Raw genomic sequence first — 18,149 nt, 5'->3', positions numbered from 1 at the left:
AAGTTGTTTTGGTCGCTATTCAACGCGACGTTTAAAAGTCAGATAAGAGCAGCCCCTTAGGGGGGTGGAAAGTAACTCGTTTAGCGAGTAGAAAGACACACACACACAGAGATCGTATTTTAAGAAGCGATTAAGAATAAAGTGTAGTCGCGTGTGGCTGCCGAGAAAAGATGTCCCTTGTTAAAGAGACGTTAAAAGACTTCTTAAAGAGTTGAAGAACAGGGTTCCTCCGGTCAATGCCCTTACGCATTGTTAACCCTTTAACTGCTTAAGACGTGTTTAAATGTTTTCGGATTTTCCTTTAAAAATGCTTAACACGTGTTTACACGAATTTCAAATCGCACGAAAAATGTTTAAGACGTGTATACACGAAGCCCGAATTTCGCGAAAATTGCTTAAGACGTGTTTAGACGATGCGATCAGGTCTTCCTTCCCCTACCTTTCTGCAGGCAGCTGTCAGTTGACACAAAGGTCTTAATAGGGCGTGAAGTCTGTTTGAAAAGTACACTTTATGGAAGGGTCCTGAGAGTGAAGAATCACTGTCATACAGCAGGTGTGCATTATCTTTCCGACGACTGCAAGCTTGTGAATCTTTTTACAACAGTTTGCCATGTGGTTATTTATACAAATGAAAGTCAAACAGAATCGCTCATTGTTATAGTACATTACCGAAATTTAGAAGAAACAGAAAAAAGTAAAAATTGTAACGTAAGACGTACTTTTTAATAAATCATATATTATACAATGTATTAAAAGTTGACTACAATTTCTGATTTGTCAAGAACAGGATAAAATATAAAATGTTGCAAACACCTATCTTGTTTGTTCTCTTATTTCAAGTGCGGGTGTTTTTAATGGTATATTTTTCCTTTTTGCATTTTGAAATGTTAAAACTGTGCTTTCGGTATGCCTGATTTTTGTGTTCGTATATGTGCTTGTGTGTTCCTTATAAACGCGAACTGACATATAAAAATGTCTTGGATGTCGAAAGGAAGATATTCTACTCGAAAAGTTCAATTAAATCGAATAAATTCATATGCTGAAAGAATTTCTAGAAATATTTATTTTTAAAAATGTTATTATTAAGATTTGAAATACAAAATAGTTTTAAAATCTAGGGGAAAAAGTACGCGTTTTTTGGAAAGAAATCTACCTGTGTAAAATCGCATAAAATTAACGGAGTGTAAGTTAAGTAAAACAGTTAGTGTATGAAAGGGTTACATATACTGCACACAAAAAATTAGTCATAGGAACAATTAGCTAACGAATTAAATTAATTACATTAAAAAACCCATCTCCAAATGTCAATGCTGATAGCAGCACTACAAATAAAAGTTATTAAATTCCTAACTTAATTAATCCGTTGGTATTCAATAATTTTGGCCCACCAGCGGCCGAGCGGTAAAGTCGCTGTAGTTCGGTCTGAGGTTCGAACCCTGTAAACGAGCTGGCTGCATGGGAGTTTTAATGGTTTACGCCAAGTGTAACGTGTATACGAGCCAGTGTCCATTGGAAAGTCCTCCACGAAGGCATCCCTCCTCTTAGGCAGATAGCCCTCGAGGCTTTGCCTTAGTCACATAAAACCAAATCAAATTAAAGACCAATAACTGTGTGTTCGCGATTACTTTGCAAAACTTTTTGATAAAGATTCAACAAAAGCCCGCAGCGACCTAGTAGAAATTGGCAGTTTGAAGCGAGTTTAGACCCCGCCGAATGCGCTCTCTACCTGGCAGTTTTCGAGGATTTTTGCTGCATAATAAGCCAATCTCATTTAAAAAGTCTTTCACGAAATCTCCTCTGAGTACTAGTGCTCGCTTGGGATTAGGTTTAGTTTGGTTTGCTAGATTATGATAAAACACGCAAAGGGCGATCTGTCTAAAGAAAGTATGTTTCGTGAAAGACTTTCGAAGGAAAACTATCTTGTATTTGTGTTACATATAGGTAAATTCACGAAAACACCCACGTGGTGAGCCAGTCACAGGGGTTTCAATCCGGGTCAAACTACAATTATATTAATAGTCCTTGTGTTAAGTTATCATGAGCTAAATAAAATAAAATACAATCTCGCGAAAGTCAATTTATACTATTGAAACGGCAATAATTTCGTATTATACAGGCCATCATTTTGCGTCTATTATGAGATTTTGCTCTTTTCCGTTACCCAAGCTAGACCACAACGGAACACTGCTAGTTCTATACGGGGTTCGAATCACGGCGAAAGGGCTAGGTGCATTGATGCTTCCGTGTTTTTCTCATTTGTCACGTGTACACAAGCCGGTTTCCCTTAGAAAGTCATATACGAAAGCATCCTTCCCCTTATGTAAAATAACCCTCGAGTGCTTTGCCACAATCAAATAAACCAAACGATTACTATATAACATGCTTAAAATATTTTGTCTTTAAAATTTTTGCGCCAAAGTTGGCTCTCGTTAAATGAAATATGCTGTTCCTTTTTTTTTTCCTTTGCTTTTATAGCAATGTTCTTGTTTTCAGAATGTGAATAAAACATTTTTAATAATGTGTCATTCTATTTGGTTTTTTGTTTAATGAAAAAAATGAATTTAAGCAACAAATTTCTTATGTTTAGAAAAATTGTACCATCATAGACATGAGCTGCTGTCGAAAGTGCATTTTCTTACTAGCGCATATATTTGTATAGAGAAAATTGTTTTGCGCGTGTTATCCTATAACTGAAAAGATCCTGAGAATTTTCTATAAGAAAATAAAGTTATTAAATTTAAATAAAAAAGTTAATAAGTTATTTGTGGATTATATGTGTTTTCAGATAAGAGTCGAAACACGAGGTATGCGATGAATTTAAAATAAGGATGTATATAATAAGGATTTTGCCGCCAGACATTTCCAGCGAAATTTGCTAAGTTTTTCTATATATAGAATTAATGTATATTGCGTTTAGTATATAAATTCAGTGTTATAACACTCCCCTTTATCAGTGTTATTCTGTGTTATATCGAGATTTAGTTACGTCCGATATAAGCATTTTATTTTTGTTTTATAAAGCTGGTTCGTTTATTAGTATTATGCTTATTAAATACGATTTATCAGGTTTTCAAATATATCAGATCCTAACCAGTGGCCTTCCTGGCTAAGACCGCTGATCCGCCTGCACTGAAACCCAAACGAACAAATTATCTGCATGGTTGGGTTTCATAGTTTTCCCCATATGTGACATGGATATGAGTGAGTTTTACTTAGAAAGCAGACCACGGCGACTAGTCTATCCTTTAGACCAGTGATTCCCAACCGGTGGTTCGCAGTGTTTGCAGAGGGGGTTCGCGAAAATAATATTGTAATGGCGGATTTTTTAAAACGCCATTAAAATCAAAAGAAAAATAAAGAACACAAAAATTAAAGAACACATCCACTGTAAAACAGATTGTTCGCTGCCGGTTTGTTAAGAAATCTATAATAAATTTCAATATTTTCATTTCTTTTTTCCTTATTTGTTTTTCAAAATTACTTCATCAATATCAAATTATATCAACAATTTTATACATTATAGTTTATTCCTCTTATTCAAGTAATCAAATACTTTTCTCTTTTTATTACAAACATTTATTTATATTATAACATTTTATCAATGTGATTAGTATCACGTTCTGCTTTATATTTAAAATCATTGCAGCCATTTTCCCTTCTATGTAATATTTTTTTTTACAATACAATTGGAAATAAATATCAAATTAAGGCAGTTTACTACAGATTTTAGAGTTAGATACTTGTTCACAACCGGGAACTGGAAGAATAGTGTTGTATTAACTGTCTATTTTGTCTGTCGAAGTTCATATATAGGCTTAGCACTTGTAAAGCTTGAGTGATAGTGATACTGTGACAGTCAAGTTTTCGTGTAAATGATTTAATCATTATTAATTTAATTATTATTATAGCTTATTTTTATTATGGATCGATGGTTAAAAACGGGTCGTTTAGAAACGAGACTTGATAATCGAGATGATAGTACTGAAAGCTGTGGTGAGGTACCGTTCCACCAGACGAAAAACATAGGAAATGATGATAGAAAAGGGTTATCTACAATTGGGTTTTCATTTTACTGGGGATGAGCCGGAACCTAAACCGCTTTTTGTTATATGTAACGAAGTTCTTGCCAACAGCAGTTTAAAACCAACACTTCTTCGTAGACATATTGAAACAAAACATCCGACACACAAAGATAAATCTCTTGAATATTTCATCCGACACACAAAGATAAACCTCTTAAATATTTCAAAAGAAAATTATCAGATATTAAAAAGTGTAGCCTTTTTTCTTTCTTGACTTCAAACGAAGATAGTAAAATGGCCCTTGAAGCATCATTTCGAATAAATTATAGAATTGCAAGATCTGGAAAAGCGCATACAATAGCAGAAAATTTAACTGCGAAAAAATTTGCGAAAGATATCGCAAAATGTATGCTTACGGAAAAGGCAACAAAGAAAATTGAGCTAGTTCCCTTATCAAACAACACGGTGTTGCGTAGAATTAATGACTTGGCTAATTATGTGGAGAACGAACTTCTAAAAAGAATAAAATTGAATTATTCTGCAATTTAACTTGACGAATCGACGGACGTAACAAATGCCGCAGTATTGCTTGTCTACTTTAGATATCTTTTTACGAATATTGTTCAAGAAGATGTACTATTTGCAAAACCTTTGAAAACCTACACAACTGGAGAAGCGATTTTCGATATGATCAATGGGTATTTTGAAAAGAATGGAATAAGTTGGTCTTATTGTGTGGGTATGTGTACAGATGGTGCAAAAACAATGACAGGAAAATTTTCTGGTTTTGTGGCACGGGTGAAGAAGATCAACGAGAAAATTCAATGGACTCATTGTTGTATTCATAGATAAGCTTTAAGTATGTAAGCGTATTCCTGCAGAGTTATCTACTACTTTAAATGATGCTGTGAAAATTGTGAACTTTATAAAATCGCGTGCTACAAATTGCCGTCTATTCCGTACGGTTTGTGAGGATTTTGGAAGTTTCCACGTTTCTTTACTACTTCACACAGAAGTTAGATGGCTTTCCCATGGTAAAGTTTTGACGCGTTTGTTTGAATTGAAGTCTGAAGTTCAAGCATTTCTTAATGATCATCCGCTTCATTTGTCTTCTTGTATATCCGATGTTCTTTGGCTGCAAAAGCTTGCGTATTTAGCTGACATTTTTTGTAAACTGAATGAATTAAATATGTCTTTACAAGGCGAGGGTGTCATCATTTTCAGTGTACATGATAGAATTGAGGCTATGTTGAAAAAGATCAATTTTTGGATGCAATGCCTGCAGATGAATGAGTATGAATGTTTCGATTCTGTCAGCACTTTATTATCAGAAAATTCAATTAAACTTGACGAAAACATTAAAAGGAGTATATGTGAACATCTGAACTATCTTCGATTAACTTTCGATGACTATTTTCCCCACAGATGCAATATATCCATCTCAAACAACTGGATACGTAATCCATTTCAAGGACATGTAAGTTCAGAAACCTTTCTAAATACACTGGAAAAAGAAAAACTCATAGAGTTATCTTGTGACATTTCTCTAGAAGCAATTTTTAAAGATCAATCTTAAATTGACTTCTGGCTCAGTATACAAAATGAATATCCCGTTCTGTCAAAAAATGCCATTGAAGTTCTATTACCATTTTGCACAACATATGTATGCGAGAAAGGATTTTCAACATATACTTATCTGAAAGATGAATACAGAAACAGGTTAAATGCAGAACCTGATCTAAGACTGAAATTGTCAGATATTGAGCCTAACTTTGAATTGCTTTGTTCTATCAAACAGCAACAAATATCCCATTAAGAGTTTTTCCAAATGTAAAACATATGAACCAGTTTGTTAAATTTATCTTGTTTTCAACTTTGATAGCCATTATTTTAGTCTTATTAATGTTTTATTTAAATGTTTCATGATTAATATAATCAATTATTATTAATTAAATATTCATTAAATTATTTATAAATGTATTTGAAATGAAGAATTTATTCACTTATAAACAACTGTGATAGTACTGTGAAGAAATCTAATGATTAAATGTATCTAATTTATAATGATTATAAATGTTATCTAAATATATAATAACCTTAATATTGAATTGTAAACATAAATTGAAATCCTGTTGACAAATACGTTATAAAACTATTTAAGCAAGAATTTTCGTATTGGAAAGCAATCTGTTAAAAGGTATTGTAAAGCAAATGCTATGAGATGCGCACTTAAGAACGTAATAAAGAGTTTTGGAATATGTATTGTTGAAATGAAGGGTAAAAAAAAAAAAAAATCTGATAAGTATAATTAAAAGAATTATTCCCTTTACATTTTATAATAACTCAGTTACAAGTTTTAAATAATACTTAAAAAAAAAAAAAAACTTATTTTAATCCCTTTCAGAAATGTTCAGAGAAAGTCAAATACTATTTTCCTAATAATTCTCTAATTTAAAATGAACCGAATAGAGCATTAATTATAAATTGACTTACATTTTTTCGATTTAAAAGATGCCAAAAAATCATGTCATATTTAAGAAAGTATTTTAGGAAGAAGCTCTATAAATAGAAAAGAAATAATGCATAATTTTAATATTAATAATACAATAAACTTTGATCTTAATTTTTGTACCTTAACCGAATAAAATCGAATTACCTTAATTTTTTTTTCTAATGTAATTAACGAAAACTTGTGAAAATATTTCATTCAAATTAAACCATTCTGAGAAAACTGTCCTGTGAAAAGTATAGCATTTAATTCCGTTCAGAATGAAATGTTGTTTAAAAATATGTTGTTTTCACATACTTAGGACTCTGAAGTGTTGTAGAAAAAGAAAATATATACATTTATATGTATATTTGCGACGTAATTACAAAATATTTACACCCGAACGCGTCAAATCCCATAGAACTCAATGGTAAATGACCCAATGTTTTGGTCACCACGTAGGGATCGCCGGTGCTTCAGAGCAGGGTACGGAGAAACTTGTATAGGGCGATTCCTTCTTACTTCCTACCTCCATGGACTGTTCCGAACTTGTTTCTCCTCCTGAAATAGGGGTGAGGTCCTGGTAGGGGGTGGTCGTTGCACTACCCTCGGCGAGACTGCGACCGCTGTCCAAGAGGGATTCTTTTATGCGTTCATACTTATTTAACCCTTTGAGGGGCGGTATATAAAATTATTTAAATTGTGGGGAACTATAACTTATGGACCCTGTTCATGCGATGCGTGCGTTGTTATACAACAATTTCAAATTAACTAGAAGTGGACTGTACTAAATATTTTATTCGACAACTTTAATCAAATGCGTGCCATCTTTCAAGCGATGACTTACTACTAACAACAACAGCAATAAAAAATAAAACTGAGTAAGTGTTTACAGGGTTGCTGTAATGAACATCTGCGCCATGCAAGGCGCCAAGAAGAGAAAAAATGACGTAATCTTACAGTTAAATAGTCTTAATGACTTAACATACCCCCGGCATTGAAGGGTTACTTCAATAATTTCGTGCGATAATACTCATAATAACCTACAAAATTGTACAATTACTACCTTATACAATAATGCAATACGAATAACATCTCTTAATTCAATATAATAATATTCAATTTTCAATAAAAATTTTATACACAATACAATGTACAATACAAGTTTTATAATAATAAGCTAACACTTAACTAACTTAGGAAGCTTCTTCTTGGGGTAAAATTGCAATTTTTGTAATTCCACGCTTAATGATGCCCTTTGCTGTCTGTATTTCTACTACTCTAACCTTACCGTCAACTCCAGGAAAAATTCTTGTAATGCGTCCTAACACCCATCTACAGACAGGAAGCTCATCCTCCTTAACTAGTACTATCATACCTATTTTAATATTCGTTTGTTCTACCTTCCATTTTGAACGCTGTTGTAGTGTGTTTACATAGTCCCTATGCCAACGATTCCATATCAACTGGACAAATCTGGTAGTTCGTTTCCATCTTGAGAGTCTGTTTTCAGGTATATAAATTAATTCGGGTTCTACTATAGCATTCAAGGGTCTTCCAATGAGAAAATGACCTGGTGTTAATGCCTCTAAATCATTTACATCGGAAGATAAGGGAGTAATAGGGCGAGAATTTAAAACAGACTCTATCTCAGTTACTACAGTTAATAACTCCTCGAAAGTCAACCTTGCATTACCTACAATCCGCTTTAAGTGATATTTCACGGATTTTATTCCAGATTCCCATAGTCCACCAAAATTAGGTGTCCGTGGGGGAATAAACTTCCTTCTTCACCTAAATAATCTGCTAATTTTTTGTCAGGATTTCTAATTAAATTGTTAATTCTTTGCAATTCGGCATTTGAGCCAACGAAGTTTTTTGCGTTGTCTGAGAAAATGATTGAGCATTTTCCGCGCCTAGCAATAAATCTCTTTAAGGTGGCAATAAATGCGTCAGTGGTGAGTTCACTCACTACTTCGAGATGCACTGCCTTTGTTATAAGGCAAATGAAAAGAGCTAAATATACCTTATGAAGAGTTCCTTTCCTCTGTCCCTTGTACCTAATAAGAAATGGACCGCAAAAATCGGTGCCGACATGATTAAAGGGTGAGCTTGGATTTACGCGCTCTGCAGGTAATGACCCCATAATTTCTTCGATAGTGACTGGTTTATTTTTACTACAAATTATACATTCATGGGTAATCTTTCTAGTTAAATTCCTACCTTGTAATGGCCAAAATTTCTGTCTCATAAAACACAATAATGCTAGCGAACCTACGTGTAAATATTTCTGATGATAATGTTCAGCCAGCAATCAGCTTAGTTAGTTTGCATTTAACAGGCAAAATTATTTGATGTTTTTGTGAAAACATTACATTGGCCCCTTGTAATCGGCCTCCTACTCTCATTACATTATTTGCATCCAAAAAAGGGTTCAAAGAAAGTAAATTACTTTTATTATTAATGGGTTTACCTTGTGCGAGGGAGTTGCATTCTGAATAAAAACTACATTTTTGAACCTCTCTTACTAAAAAGGATTCTGCCTCATTTAACTCCTTTGAACTTACTCCTCCTGTTCTTCTCTGTGCTCCTTTCTGTTTTGCACACCTAGAGTTCCAAATGAACCTGAAAATATAACTAACAATATGTAATAATTTTAAATAATTGTTAGTGATATCTAGGACATTATCAATAAATTTTGAAGGCAAAGTGCATAAACAAGCAATGTCAGTTCTTTTTCTCAGTTCATTAGAAAATGTCTCTGTTTTTTCTAATTGTTCAAAGTCAATGTTCTTGTTAGGTATGACACCCTCACTCAAGAATGGAGGACCTTTCCACCACAGATCAGCATCATGCAGCTTGTCAAAATTCAGTCCTCGGGAAATAAGGTCTGCTGGGTTCTCCTCTGAACGCACATAATTCCACTGGCATGTATGTGTTAGCTCTTGGATCTGCAACACTCGATTAGCAACAAAAGTTTTTAGTACATGCGGAGGATTCTGAAGCCATGCTAACACTATGGTTGAGTCACACCACAGACATATTTTACTGATGTCCAATTTCAATAAAGGCACCACCTTTGCAACAAGCTGTGCTAGCAGTACAGCGGCGCAGATTTCCAGTCGAGGTACTGTCAGCGGTTTTAGTGGAGCTATTCTGGACTTGCTGCAAAGCAAATGTGAAGATAAATTATTGTCACTTCTACAGCGTAAATAGATGGCTACTCCGTATGCGTGTTCTGATGCATCTGAAAATCCATGAATTTGTATATCAGAAAAACTATCCTGTAAAACATATCTACTGACTTTCAAATTGTTGATAGATTGCATTGAATCAATAAAATGTTGCCAATCCTTAATTATCCTTTCGGGTAGCGGATCGTTCCAATCAAGCTTCAATAACCAAAGTATTTGGATGAAGATTTTTGCTTTTGTTATCCCTGGACCAAGCAGTCCTAATGGATCATAAATGCGAGCAATATCAGACAACACTGTTCTCTTTGTGTAAGTATTTGGTTTCTTGATGGTTTATTTGTACGAAAAACAATCTATCTTTGGATTCCATAATAATCCTAAAGTTTTGATGCTCTGATCGTCATCGAAATTACTGAAAGAATATTCCTCTTGTCCATCCGGAAACTGCAAAAGATCAGGATGATTAGCACACCATCTGTGCAGACGCATTCCTCCACGTGATAATAGGTTAATCAATTGCGACTGTAATTCTTTAGCCTCTATTAGAGTATGGGCTCCTGTGAGTACGTCATCGACATAAAAATCCCTTTGTACTATTGGCGCTGCTAACGAAAAATTATTTTTCTCGTCTTCTGCTAATTGATTAAGTGTGCGTGTTGCTAGATATGGTGCGTTGGAAGTACCGTAAGTTATAGTCTTCAGTCTATAGACCTTAACTGGTTCTTCTTCACTACTCTTCCATAAGATGCGTAATAAATCTCTTTGATGTTCTTTAATCAAAATCTGACGATACATTTTTACAATGTCTGCTGTGAAGGCAATTTTATGCGTTCGAAATCTGCAAATAATATCAAATAGTTCGTCTTGAACTAACCCTCCATTCAGCAGAATATCGTTTAACGAAATTCCAGTAGTCGTAGGAGCAGTGGCATCGAACACTACCCTAAGTTTAGTGCTAGGTTTCTCGGGTCTGAAAACCCCATGGTGAGGAAGATAATATGAGAAACTAGAGCTATCCCCTTCGTCAATTTCTTCGGAATGGCCTAATTCATTATATTCCTTAATGAAATCTTCGTATAAGTGTTTCATTGCGGGATTGCGAGTGAAGCGTTTAAGTAGATAATTCAGTCTTTTGCTAGCGTTTTCTCTCGATTCCCCTAAAAGATTAAGTCCTTCCTCCTTAATTGGCATTTCCACTACATATCTGCCATCATCTTGCCTCGCGTGTGTACGAAGAAAGTGCTGTTCACAAAATTCCTCTTCCTGACTTTTCACTTTTTTTGCTTCATTAATACCTTCAATCTCCCAAAACCTTCTCATGTTGTCAGATAAATTATCCCCATTTTCCACAAACCCACAAAAATTATCAACACTGCCTTGCTGCGGCATGCGTACTGACCCGCTAACGATGTATCCAAAAACTGACTGATGGAGAATCAGGTCTTGCATATTTATTCTATTTGTTCCCAGTAAATCAAAAAATATTTCGTTAGATAATAAAACATGTATTTGACCAGGTTTAAAAAACTCTGGATCAGCTAAACCAATGAGTTGCAACTGCTTAACATCAGGAATGTTTATATATCTAGCAGGCGTTACGCGAGTTATTTTTGGAACAACAAAAAATTGTAAGGTACGAATAAAATCTCTAGTAGCGTTAGCGATGGTTGCTATAGCTTTTTCCTTAACACCCATAACTGTACCATTGATACCTGAAATAGAAGCGTTTATTTTTCTTTTCTTCAAATTCAATAACTCAGCACCTTCTTTAGTAATGAAATTATTTTGAGAACCGGAATCCAGCAAGGCTCTCAGCGAGATAAATTTTCCATCATTACCCTTAACGAAAATAATTGCAGTTGAAAGTAGAACTTGTTTATTAAAAGAACTGGAAATATTCAGCGCAGTACCGTTAATGGACTTTGCTTGGTTGGTTTCATTAGTGTCACTAACCTTTTGGCTGCTTGCCATTGGAGTAAATGTATCAGCATTTGGAGAAAGATTACTGCTTAATTTATTAGTATTGTTTGTGATTTGATTCGATGTGCCATTTGTTTTATCGAAATTTTCTTCATTTCGATCAAAATGTAAGAGCGAATTGTGAAATTTCTGACATTTTCTGCATGTATTAGAACTTTTACAGTCCTTGATTGTGTGGACCGAAGATAAACAATTGAAACATAGTTTTTTTGTCTTTACAAATTCCAATCGTTTCTTGACTGTTAGATTTAAGAATTGCGCACATTTCAACAATAAATGATGAGCTTTACAATAAGGACAATTTTTTGAATTTTCCGAAAGTGATGTAAGAGCTTTGGTATTAAATGAGCGTTTCGATTCCCCATGCGGAGGTTTGTAATGTGATAGGGTGCGAGCGTGTTCCTTCAAAAAACATGTCAGTTGTTTAACCGTTCCTATCTCATCTTTTTTAAGTGACCTTTCCCACCAACACCGAGTATTTCTATCCAACTTTTCAACTAATAAATAAACAATTAACGTGTCTGAAAATTCTTCCACCTTTTGCTCCAATGCTTCCAAGGATCGTAAACATTCATGCACCTTATCGATAAATTTTAAAAGCGACGAAGTAGAATCACTCGTTTGAGGTATAGAAATTAATTTCTTTATAATAGAATTGATCAAATCTTTTTTGTTGCAATAGCGATCAACCAACAGATTCCATGCTATGTCATAATTCGAATCTGAAATTGGAATGGACTGAATAATATTTAAAGCGTCTGCCTTACACGAACTCCTTAAATATTGCAATTTTTGCGCATTAGTTAATTTGCTATTCTTATGCACAGCTGCGGAAAATAAATCCTCAAATTCAATCCATTCTTCGATTTTCCCACTAAATATTGGAAGAGACAATTTAGGCAATTTTATATCCGAAACAATTATGTCTTTACTCGAACCGTTTTCATTTGAACAGCTATTCCTTTGAGAACTGATCTCAGAAATTTTTCTTTTAATTTTCAAATGAATTTCATCGAGATTATCTACTACATTTTCCTTTTCCTTAATGAATTCGTTAGTGTCCTTTTCTTCACAATGTGCAAATAAAGAATCGAAAATGTTACTTAATTCCTTTTTAAATTCTAATATTTTTGATTCGTATAACTCCAATAAGGAAATATCTGCTTCATCCACTGTAGAATTTACCTTATTTTCAAACTTTCTGATACTGCATTTTAAACTTTTTTTGTTAGCTTTAATCGCTTTCAATTCACTCATCATGAACAAATAAATAATTTATCACTTACCGTGATTGCAGATTTCTCGACAGCAACACCGGAAATGAACGATGACACAGTATCCAATCTTAATTGCGTAATCCACACGAAAACGAAAGCATTCCAAACACTCTATACGAAGTTATGCGTAATACAACCAAACGAAAGTATTCCAAATGTTCTAAAAAGTTAATTTTAGCAACGATGTCTTTTACCTCCGGCTCGACGGGCCAGACCCTAAGGATAGAAAATTGAGATTTTAAAAAAATCTAGAGCGAAATCCTAAAATTTGAAAGCATGGCATGTATGTTATAAAGGCGCGCCTCTAAGACATTTTTTTCCCAGGTAGCTGCCAATTGTTAATTTTTGTTTTTTAAATTAATTTTGCGTACTTTTGATGTGCATCTATAGAGATGAATGCTTGAATATAGTTATGCAAGTCTTGAAGACAAAAACGTTTGAAACATCGGTAGAAATTAAAAATTTTAAAAATAAAATTTATGTTTTTATGCACTTTAATGATGCAACCCGGCTGAACATACTTATGTAAAATATGGGTAAAAAGCTTCTGAACTTGATTTAAATTCGATATTATTATTTTATAAAAAAATAGTAAATATGACACTGCATGTGTAAATCGTATCATGCTGCAATTGAAATGGTATAATATTACGAGGAGATATAACAGCCGAAAAATAAAAAAAGTTAAAAAATGAAACACTAGGACTCAGATGAGAAAGTATGTTGCATTTTTGGATAAATTCTAGTTTGCATCTAAAACGGGGCTTAGAAATATTTTTCCTCATTTCGCCAACTGAGAAATTTATTTCAACAACAACCCATTTGTCGTCTGAAAGTCTAGTCTTTCATCTGAAATTAACAAAGATGATAAGAATAAAAGCATGCTTTCAAATCAACAGTTTTTGTGATTACACTAAATGGACCTTAAGTGCACTTCCATTTCTCGTATTTTTAAGGGAGCTTTCTCTTTGTGTGATTTAAGTCATATTTTATGCTTGTAGCGTTGTGACCACGGCTAGCTGTAAAATTGTTAAACAAAACTGGTAAAATTTAACCCAGACAAACTTTAACATTTAACAAAAGGAATTTAATTTAACACAAACACTACATAAAGAAAGTTACACGACAAAACTAACAAGAAGTAACACAAAGGAATATTACTCAAATGAAAATAAAAAGTACATGCTCATAGTCCTCTGCCGAAACTCAAACTAGTTCAGGAGTAGGTGTTTTTGAATAGCGTCCGATAAGGTGGCGCTGCAGTACATGAGGCTGTTTGTTAGCGTTCGGTACATGCTTTATATAATGTATAAAAAACTCTGGTTCATGCTATGATACCAAGAATCGCCACCCCCTACGCACACACACTTTAGATTATCGAGGACCGTATGGCTGTGTTCAGTCGGCGGCGTAAAGGGCATAGAGGCGTAATCATAAGGGCATAAAATACGGGAATTCCGTTCACACTTGCGAGAACGGTGTGTAAGCCGTGGCCAATGGAAGAAGCTAAATTTGCGCATGCGTGGATGTGTCTGCAACTTTCCCGCGCTGTTCTCTTGCTCGATTGATTTCCCGCGTTCGCTCTGCTTGTTTTGTGACAGCGAAATCTTCTGTAGAACGCCGCTTCGTAGCTTCACTCTAATTGGTCGACGCTTATCCCAAACTCGGCGTGATCTTATCACACCACACAAAGGGAAGAAGGCGTGTCTCTCGAATGACAAATCAGTTGTCAATCACCTTCTTTCATTTTCGTTGGATTCTAGGATTTTGGAAAACACGAAGCAACGGGTGTCTTTTGGGGCTAGCATGTCACAGACAGCTGAGTGGTTAGCGCGTTGCTTTGCGAATGGAAAGTTTGCGAGTTCGAACCTCACCCGTAGCCAGTATATATAAATTCAGTTAACTTTTGTGTTATGCAAATTGTTACTCAGATTCTTTATTGTATATTGTTCTTTTTTCCTCCTGATTGCATTTTGTTTTTACGAGTGGCACTAAGGCATCGCACTTCGTATTTTGTTTCTCTTGTGTGTACATGTATTCTTCTGTGAAATAGTTGTTAAAAATAGTTAATTATGTATGGAATAGTAATTAGGTACTTAAGAAAAAAATATGTATTTAACTATTAGCAATTATGTATTTAAACTCTTACTCATTTAATTATTTAGAACATTCAGTTATATTTCTCATAATTCGAAACTTTTATCATGTTATTCGATGAGGGGTAGGGCTATGGCGCCCAGGCACCCTGGTGGTTAAGCACCGCAGTTCAATGTATTTATGGGGCTAGCATGCCATAGTTAACCTCTACAATTGTGCAAAATTTTGACCCTGATGGCAATTTTGAAATCAATGAGTCTGTCTTGGGAAAGGGTGAAGTGCTGAAGTTAAAATTTTAGATAAATAGAGAGGAATGAAACTCGCGCAGAGTAAAAAATGAATAAAAAGAAACAAATATACTTGTATTCAGTACTAGTGCAGGGTCAGTAAACTCCCCATCCCTTCATGAACATAATACTGAATTCTAAACAGCTTGTAAGTTAATCATAAACAAATTATTACATCATAAACTATTATAATGTAAAGAAATGCTGTCATCTCACACAGTAGACCCATACAGCACACTTAATTGCTCAGACGTTGCAGTGACCTCTCAGTGTTGCATTTCCTTCACATTACATTTGTGACCGTGGTACAACGTCGCATTGTGATGTGGATGTGAATGTCGTACGGATGTCACATACACGTCGCAGCAAACGTTTATGTGACGACCAAGAAATTTGCAGTCTTCCCCGCCCTGACCTTTCTTGACCTTGCACACGTAATTTTTCTTTAATGGGAGGTATTCCTGCGCTCTGACCTCCCCCCCTCGATTCATTGCTATGTGTTTCAGTAAACTTTCTAAATAAATTATTCTTTTATGCTAATAGCTTGCAATTTTAGTTACTTCTTTTTTTTTTTTTATTAAAAATGTTAACAGTTTTTATTGATGTGGTACTTCGAAATCACTAAACTATATTCTGTGGTGAATGAATTCATATTCTACCGTATCTAGTTGTTACCAAGACAGACTGACGAAAGAGTTTGTTGTCTGCCTAGCGTTTGTTTGTCTTAAGGATTTTTGCGACCATTTTTTTACTTCTATTCACCGCCTGTGCTACATTTTCAGGTAAGCACTGTTTATTGTACATTGAAGTGAATGATATCAGTAATAATTAATATGTAATAATAAAAGCGTAATTTAAATGCTATGAACAAAAAGAAATAGTGGCAGTAGACTAACTTTTATTTGTATTACAAAGAATGCGGAAGCAAAGGCCATTATCAAAAGTCATCTTATTTTTGTCTCACTGCTTAGAAATTTTAACTTAAAGTCAGGTTTTTTTTTTTTTTTTTTTTTTTTCCTAGATATAATTTACTTTTTGTTGTTTTTAATGTTAAAAGATAATATGAAAAAAAAAAAAAAATTGATTTTATGCATTTTACTGCAGTACTTTCATCGTGTTCAGCTATTTTTCTAAATTATTCACAAAATAATTACTTACTTCCATACGTGGTACTTAGCGCCACATTACAGATGATGCAAGAATTCTATAACCATGTTTTAGTTATATAGAACACGTTTTTTACAAATGATGTATTGCTTTAAAACACTGAATTTTTCCACATGTTTTCTATATGTAAATTTCTGAGATTAGTTTTAAAATTTATTATATCCGATCTTTTCTTTTCGCAAATTATGTCAAACTTTTACGTATAATATATTTTTATTGTTAAAGTAACCCAATTTCCTTATTAAGAGATTTAGTTAGAGAAAAATATTTCCTAGTTAAGGTGAAATTATTTGAAAATAATTTGACGGCAAATAAAATGAATACGGCAAAACATACGAGGGCTGCCTACTTAAGAGAAGCCTTTGTGGAGAACTTTCTAAGGAAACTAACTCGTATTCACTTCATATATTAAAAGAAACATGAAAACCTGTGCAAAAGTATTTGTTACTTGAGAGATTAAGAGAATATTAATTTTTTAAATAGATACATATATTATTTAAATGATAACAATATAAAAATAAGGAAATTACATTTCGTCTTTACTTATATATGAAGGAAGTTAAAATTTAACTTGTGACAAAAGAGTATAAATTAATAGTAATTTGTCTCTAAAAGTACAAGCTACGTCATGTTCTAAAAAAACCGAATTAAAAATTGTATTTTAAGAAAATTTAACATATTGCAGATAATTTTATAAATGTAATGAAAATTACTATAAATCGAAATGTATATTAAGCTTCACTGATTAAACTTTATTCGAAATAATAATTTTATTTTAAATTAATATATTTCACTTCTGCAAAAAAGCTATTTTATTTTGTTAATATAAACTTAAAAACTACATGTAACCCTCTAATTATGTATAATTTAATTATCTAAGCTTATCACATCTAGTTTTGCTTTAATGTATCATTTGCAGAAACAGACATTGAAAAGATACTAATTTCTGCAATCGTATTTGAAAAGCTTAGAAAAATTAAGAAAGAAATCTTTCACAAAGGAATTTAAAAATTTCATTGTGATAACTTGAAAATTCGCATATTATAAAACACTGAAGTCTTTGCCAAACAGGGAAAAAAAACTGATTTTAAGGTAAAATATAACTTCATGGAATTATTTTTATTAGGACAGACCTCAGTTCTTTGCCGCATTTAAATAAGCAAATAAATTTATTTGGGAATTTTATAACAGAAAGCCAATTCTTGGAGAGTCAATCGAAGGTTCTGGTTAGCTTAGGTTATTTAATTACGGCAAAGCCTCGAGGGCTATCTGCTTAAGGGAAGGGATGCCTTCGCGGATGACCTTCTAAGGGTTACTGGCTCGTATATACGTTACACATGGGGAAAACCACGAAAACACCCATACAGCCAGCCCGTTTGTGGAATTCGAACCTTGGACCGAACTACCAGTGTTCAGCGACTCTGCCGCTCGGCCGCTGGTGAGCATCGAAGGTTCTGAAAACTCCGTATAATTGCGCTCCATTACACCGTGGGACAAACAAATATTTCTTTTAATGTAAGAGGAGGAGTTTTATATATTCGTTATTTTTTAATTTTAACAAAAGTTGCAAAGTTATTCCTACAAAATTAAGTAGTGGAATTACTTTTATTTTCATAAATAGAGCCAATTTCAATGAG

Source organism: Stegodyphus dumicola, chromosome 3 (assembly GCF_044657685.1).
Source record: "Stegodyphus dumicola isolate Sdum_Otavi_A_Nest chromosome 3, ASM4465768v1".
NCBI lineage: Eukaryota > Metazoa > Arthropoda > Arachnida > Araneae > Eresidae > Stegodyphus > Stegodyphus dumicola.
The sequence above is the reverse complement of the archived record's forward strand: the minus strand, read 5'-3'. Positions refer to the sequence as shown.